Source organism: Macrotis lagotis, chromosome 5, assembly GCF_037893015.1.
Source record: "Macrotis lagotis isolate mMagLag1 chromosome 5, bilby.v1.9.chrom.fasta, whole genome shotgun sequence".
NCBI classification, from domain to species: Eukaryota; Metazoa; Chordata; class Mammalia; order Peramelemorphia; family Peramelidae; genus Macrotis; species Macrotis lagotis.
This window is the reverse complement of record NC_133662.1, coordinates 48130114-48138385: the sequence shown is the minus strand read 5'-3', so window position 1 is coordinate 48138385 and position 8272 is coordinate 48130114.

Genomic DNA, 8272 nt, shown 5'->3' with positions numbered 1-8272 from the left:
CCCTGGAATCAGGAGTACCTGAGTTCAAATCTGATCTCAGACATTTAATAATCACCTAGTTGTGTGATCTTGGGTGAGTCACTTAAGCTCAATGCCTTACAAAAAAAAATTAAAAATAATACCCTTTCTGATCTGACACTGCCACCCTTTTTTCAAGCTCTCATTACCTCATGCTTAGATTATTACAATTGCCTACTGGTTGGTAACCCTGCTTCATGTCTCTCCCTAATCCTTACCATTCTCCAATCAGCTGTCAAAGTGATCTTCCTAAAGCTCAGGTCTGACCAGCTCTAAACTCTGATGACTCATCTCCAGGATCATATAATTTTCTGTTTTAATTTTAAGGAGTTTCGTAACCTGGCTACTTTCTTTCTTCTGTAGAATCAAGTAACATTGTCTTCCTTGCTGTTTCTCATACAAAATATGTCTATGCCTGCTTCCTTAAAGTCAGTGCTTACTCTGATATTATTTCCAATTTATCTTATACATATCTTATTTTTATGAAGAAATTTGCATCGGATTGTAAGTAGCTTGATAGTACATATCACTTTTTGTTTGTTTCTTTTTCTGGGTTTCTTTCCCTTCTTTTTATTTTTCTTCTTTTCATTGTGTTGCCAGACTTAGCAAATTACATGACATATAGGAAGTATTTAACGTATGCTTGTTGAGTTGACTGGCAGCCTTGTCAATATGTGAGAGGAAATAGTAGAAGAGTCAAATTCTAAAGGACTGCAAATATCTGAAAAGAAAGGTGAAAGTAATTGTGACTTAAGAACAGAGGATGAACAAAAAAAATTAATAAAAAACTAAAGCAATCAAACTCTGTGAATAACCTTTGAAGTAGTACTACTATTACTACTACTACTACTACTACTACTACTACTACTACTACTACTACTACTACTACTACTAGATCTGTCTCCCAAAGAGATAAGAAAAAAAGGAGAAAAGGACCTACACATGCAAAAATATTTATAGCAACCCTTTTCATAATGGAAAAATACTAGAAACTGAGGGAGTATTCATTAATTGGGGAATGGCTGACTAAGCTGTGATATATAAATGCAATGGAATACTATGTGCAAAAAAATGATGATTAGTCAGATTTCAGAAAAACCTGGAAAAACTTGTATGAATCGATGCAAAGTAAAATGAGCAGGAAGAAAATAATGCATACAATATCAGCAGCATTGTGTGATAATTTACCATGAATGACCCAGCTCTTCTCAGCAATGCAATGATCCCAGATAAGTACAAAGGACTCATGAAGGAAAATATTATCTATATCCAGATAAAGAACTGATGGATAAATGAAGTTCAATGTTTATTTATTTACTTTATTTTTTCATTTGGTTTTCCCTTTGATCTTTTACTTTTTCCACAATTGAAACTATTATGGAAATACGTTACACAATAATACATCTTTAAATTTTATCAGAATGCTTACCATTTTCAGAAGAGGAAAGTGGAGGTAGAGGAGAAAAAATTGGACCTCAAAATCTTCTGAAAATGCTAAATTTTTCATGGTATGAAATTGGGGAAAAATAAAATATCTATAAAATAAAAAATCTAGTAGGAATCTTATATTTAAACCTTTTCAAAATATAAAAGCAGTTTGCTGTGTTATTAGTGTTTCTTACTAAAATTGCCAGGTTTAGATCAATCCTCTTGTTGGTGGCCATCTTCTCTGATGTAATGGCACAATTGTCAATGACTCCTCCCCTCTTTATCTCTGTCCTGTTGGGACTTCAGTCCACTGATGCTCAAAATTTATAAGATTGCCTCCTTATTTGAACATATTTATCTCTGGAGAGATATTAATTCTCCTAAGATAACACTATATTACTATGTTTTGAAAAGAAAAATAAAGAGAATCTCAATACATTATTCAAATAATTACTCAAAATTCTGATGAATTATTCAAACAAGAAATTCTGACTATATAAGTTTTGAATTTTCAATTGTAAAGTTGAATCTATTTTCTATAAATCCTCAGATTCATTTTTGCCTAGGAAAATTGATTCATTTCATCAAGATATGAAAATGAATTGATTCATATCAATTATAGTTTGTCTTCATTAGCATTCACTTTTGGATATTGTGTTTTCTGAATATTAAAACATTCACTGAACCTTTCATTTCATCTTTACAATATTTTCCTGAAAAGTCACTAATTGAGTAATCATATAAAAGTCTACCATGCGATCTACATTTTAAAGAATAAGAGAGCAACAAGATTATTTTTTCATGGCATTTAGGAATAGAATAGAGAGTGAACAACTCCTGCTGGAAACAAGAAGAAAAGTTATTTTTTTTTGGTATGCTTGTACTTTAAAATTTGTGTGGATAGTAATGAAAAACTTAGCTCCTGAACCCATCAGGCCTTTCTTAATACTTTAAAGCTGTGACATTATCTGACAAGTTGGTAATTAGTGTTGATTATTTTTTTAGCAGAGCAAATTGGGAACACAAGGCAAACAACATTAAAGGATTTAGATTGTTCCCAAATTCACACATTATGTAAAAGTATTTCAGTGACAGAGTACAATTTATTGTACCTGCTAGACTTGCTAAAATTTCAAGACAAATGATCTCCATTTTTAATTTGATGAATATTGCTCATTTCTTCCTCTGTAAATGATTTTTCCCCTAAGAAAATTGTCCCTACATGTACTTATGACTGTGAGAAGATCATATTCAGTGCATTTTGTAAATGAAAGAAGTATATGGGTGTTAATTGCAGTCTTTAGATTAAAACTCAGATCAGTATATATCATGTTGCAATTGTAATTCTATCAAGACAAACTGGGAGTTGGGAGAGAGAGGGGAAATAGTTTTTATACTGACATAAAATTCTCAGAGTTCCACATTCAAGTCTATTTGTATTCTAGTCTATTTGCTAGAGCTGACTTCTAAATGTCACCTTCAAACTATGTTTGAATAGCAAAAACAGTGCAGCAATGCAGAGACTAGGAGCTCTATCACTGGAGAATGGTTGTTTTTATTTCTCCTTGAATATTATTGTCATAAGTATCACGAATAATTATTTCTTGAGAACTTACTATTATACAACATAGGATCAAACATTTTAAAACTAGAAGGGCATTTTAAAATGACATCCCCCAATCACTTCTTATGAATGAGAAAACTAAAGCTTAGAGAAGACTTGCCCAAAGACTTGCCCTTAGAGAGAGACTTGCCCAAAATTGCAAAAGTAGCAGCAGAGCTAGGTGGAATTTAGCTCTTCATCCTTATATGATAAGCTTTCCACTATATCACTCATGAACATGACTCATTTTGAGCTTTATATGGTTTTACTCTTTATTAAAAATGTAGCTAATAGTAAGGGTATTTACTACATATTTCTTATTGCACTATATTTGAAAAATGAGAAATGTGATTCATAATGTAAATGAAGAAAAAATGCAATACAATACAACAAATAAGTTTCTCTCTTAGAATTATAGTTTAAAAATCACAAACAATACAGTATACTTAGGAAACAGGAGAAGAATTAAGCTATTGTGTTATTGTAGTTTCTTCTAAGTAAAATATGAGGAATAACTACTTCAAGATATTTTATAGATATTTCCTAAACATTACAACTAGCAGCTTAAATATTTTGATAAAGTGATACTTACATAGGTATAATGTTATAATGGAAAAAATCTTAGACTCTGTGGGAGGAAAAATGAATGTGATCACTCATATCTGTGCCCTAGTACCACTGGAGTTTCATAAGGTCAACAGAGCATCTGGTAGGTGGGGAGTACCTATGGAATAGAGTATGACCATGGAAATCTTGACTATCAGCAGTCATAGATTTGACAATTCTATCTTACCAGTTAGTGAGCTTTTTAAATCTTGTATAGACTTAATTCCTTTTATGTCACATTCATCAATAACCTTAACCACGTCCCAATGTTTCCTCTTCAATCTGATGTAACCTCTCTCTTTTGAGCTACCAATATCCTTGGGGACATTACAGCTTCACCATGGTCTGACGTTGCCACAGAGTGAAGAGGGATGCTTGGCTTGGGCTTATAGTCCAGATGCTATCATTAAATCCCTTTCATTGAATAAATCACTTATACCCTTTCAATATTAGAAAGTTAAAGTGTCTAGGAAGAATCCTTACATTTCTGTTTGTCAATAAGAGACTGACCTAAATTTCCTTCTTCTGCCACTCAAACTTGCCACAATGAGTAAAAATTCATCTCAAATACTTTTGGTTATACAAAAATGCCTAGCATTATAAACTATTAATTTCCCAAATAAAACTGTAATAAAACATTTTTTAAACTATTGAAAGATAAAATGGTATAGTGGAAAACAATCTTACACCAGTTGGTAGTATAAGTTTCTAGTCCCTCCTTCACAATCCTAGCTGTGTCCTCTGTGCTTAATGAACATAGGAACCAGTAAAACTACTGGAAAAGAATGCTTTAGCCTAGTATTTCACAATAGAATTAGAGGTATTATAGTCAATTTCTCTTTTAAAAGTAGGTTACCCTGAGAGTTTGAAAGGACATCCAGAAATAGTACTTTCTTTTCAATATATGGAATATTGCAATTTGCCAAAGCATCATTATTAAAGTGTAAGGTTATTGATATACTCTCATTTTTTCATGATTTACTTTTCTATTCCCTTATTTAAGGGTGCTTAATTAGTACCTATACTTCCTTTTTTATATCTTTACTTAGTATTTTCATTGATATAATATTTTTCAAAATATGTATTCATAAAAGTTTTTCAACTTTCACCCATAAGTATATTTTTAAGTTATAAATTTGCTTCCACCCTTCCTTCCCATCCTCCTTTCCCCTCAGCAGAAAACAGTCAGGTTAATATTGTAGACATTTATGTTATACATGTTTACAGATTAGTCATTTCTGGTATGAGGAATTAGGATTAAGGGAAAGAACTACATGAGATATTTTTTTTAAAAAAAATGAATGCAGCATTCATCAAATTCTGAAGGGTTTTTATGCATTTTATTTTGTTGTTTTTTTTTTTCGTTTTCTTCTTCTGGATGGGGAATAGCATTGTACACAGCTGGTCTAATACAATTCTCTTAGCTCTCTGTTCTTCTCAGAGCAGCTGCATCCATCAAGGCTGATCAACTCACAATGCTGTAGTTAATGTGTAGAATGTTCTCTTGGTTCTTCTCCCTTCACTCATCATCATCAGATCTTGTAGTTCATTCCTTTGCCTCTCTATAGTAAAACCATTTATGGTTTCTTATATAACAATAGTATTTCTTAATATTCATGTGTCATAAATTGTTTAAACATTCCCCAGTTAAAGGGCATCCCCTCATTTTCCAATTCTTTGCCACTACATAAAGAATTGCTATGAATGTTTTAATGACATGTGGGACTTTTTCCCATTTTTGATGATTTCTTCTGGACATAGGCTTAGAATTGGAATTGTTGGGTCAAAGGATATGAACAGTTTTTATTGCTCTTTGGGAATAGTTCCATATTGCTCTCCAGAATAGATGGATCAATTCACAACTCCACCAGCAATGCATCAATGTCCCAATCTTCCCACAAACTCTCCAACATTGATCATTTTCCCTTTTTGTCACACTAATCAATCTGATAAGTATGAGGTGATACTTCATAGATGTTTTAAACTGCATTTCTCTAATCAATGATGATTTAGAAAATTTTTCATATTATTATATATAACTTTAATTTCTTCATTTGAAAACTGTCTATTCTTATCCTTTGACCTTTTATCAATTGAAGAATGACTTGTAATCTTATAAATTTGATGCAGTTCTTTATATATTTTAGAAATGAGACCTTTATCAGAACTCCTAGTTGTGAAGATCGTTTCCCAATTTCTGCTTTCCTTCTAATTTTGTCAGTATTGATTTTTATTAGTGCAAAAATTTAATTTAATATATTCAAAATCATTGATTTTGCCATTTATAATGTACTCTATTTCTCGATTGGTCATAAATTTGTCTTCTTTCCATAGATCTGTTAGATAAAGCATTTCTTGGTCTATTAATTTATCTATGGTGTCACTCTATATGTCTATATCTTATACCTATTTTGACCTTAGTTTGATAGAGGGTGTGAGATGTGGTTCTATGCCTAGGTTTTGCCATACTATTTTCCAGTATTCCCAACAATTTTTTGTCAAATTGTGAGTTCTTATCCCAGAAGCTAATGTCTTTGGGTTTGTCAAACAATAGAATACTCTAGTCCTTTGCAACTATTTATTTTGAACCTATCTTAATCCACTGATCCATTATTCTATTTCTTAACCAGTACCAGGCAGTTTTAATGACTGCTGCTTTATAATGTAGTTTTCTGATATACCTAGGTCCATGTCCTTTACCTTTTTTTCATCAGTTTCCTTGCTATTCTTGATCTTTTGTTGCTCCAGATGAATTGTTACTATTTTTTCCTAGTTTATAAAATAATTAATTGGTAGTTTGATGGGTATGGCACCAAATAATAATTTAATTTGGATAGAATTGCCATATTTATTATATTAGCTTGATATCACCATGAGCAACTGACATTTTTCTTATTATTTAGATCTGACTTTATTTGGATGAGAATGATTTATAATTGTGTTCTTATATTTTCTGGGTTTGTCTTGGGAGGTTGGTTCTCAAGTATTTTATGATATCTACAATTATTTTAGATTGTTTTTTTTTCTTGCAAGGCAATGGGGTTAAGTGACTTGCTCAAGATCACACAGCTATGTAATTATTGTGTCTGAGGTTCTCCTTATTCTAGTTGTCCCTGTAGTTACTTTTAATGGAATTTCTCTATCTCTTGCTTTTTTGGTTTTGTTGGTCATATATAGAAATGCTGATGATTTTGTAGGTTTATTTCATGTCTTGATACTTTGCTGAATTTGTTAATTGTTTCAGGGAGGTTTTTAGATGATTTTCTTAGGTTCACTAAGTATGCTATCATATCATCTGCAAAGAGTGAAAACTTTTGCTTCCTCATTGTCAATTCTGGTTCCTCCAATTTCTTTTTCTTCTCTTATTGCTAAAACTAACATTTCTAATACTACATTGATTAATAATGGTGATAATGGACAACTTTGTTTTACCCTGATCTTATTGGAAATGCTCTGATTTTATCCTGATAACATATATTTGTTGATGATTTTAGATAGATCATACTTATTATTTTATGCTAAACTCCATTTATTCCTAAAACTTTATTTACTATTACTTCTCTTATGTAGACCTATGTTTGATTAATGATAGCTATCTATAATATTCCAAGTTTCATATTTATTCCATATATATGTAAAATGTATGTGTATGTATATCCATACACATACACACACGAATAGAGAGATAAAGTATGATAGCTTAGATGTGCTTAAATGTATGTTAGCTATAACATAGAACAAAGAAAAATGTGTTTGAATTAGTGTCAGAGTACCTGTTCAAATTCTGACTCTGTAACTTACTACTTGTATGACTTCAGGCAAGTTATTTTATTTCTATGGGCTTCAATTTTCTCATCTTTAAACTGAGAATTATGGACTAGATGGTTAAACTCTAATTTCAGTAACCTTTGAGTTCCACATTGTAATTCTAGAAAATTACAGTATTGAAATTCTGTTCAGATAAAAACAAAAACCTTTCAACCAGATTTTCGACTATAAAATAAAAAGTCACTTGGTAGTTTCTGTTAGGGATGATAGAGATGGTAGATCAAAATTGTAAAAAAAAGTCTCATTTTAATATTAAATATGACCTCACATTCAGGTCTAGAAACAGGGTTAATTGCACTGTTTTTAAGGATATTTTGGGAAGAATTCCTTGGTCTGAGACCAGGGTGATTAAAAAAAGTGATTGTGCCACTTGACATTCTTTCTTTTATGCTAAAGAAAATTTTAACTTCATAAAAATTTTTATTTATATTCTAAGTTTATATATGATTTCATCCTGTTTGCCAATAGTGTTTACACTTCCCCAAAGCTGAATCATAATACAATTTCTTCTAAATATAATTAGTGTTAGAATGGAATTCTCTCTTACTTTCCCCACTACACTTCTAATTTCTTATCTATTGCACACTTTCTTCTTTTTTATATGATTATTATTTTTTTAAAAAAAGGAAATGATGCATTTTAGTGTTGCTGGTTTATTGCACAAATAATTAAGCAGTGGCTAGGCAACATGAGAAAGTATTGCATTTTTTGCATTTCTCATGGCAAGGAAAAAAATTAACAAACCAGTCTCTGTTTTTCTTCATTCTTTGGCATTGCAGCTGAGAAACA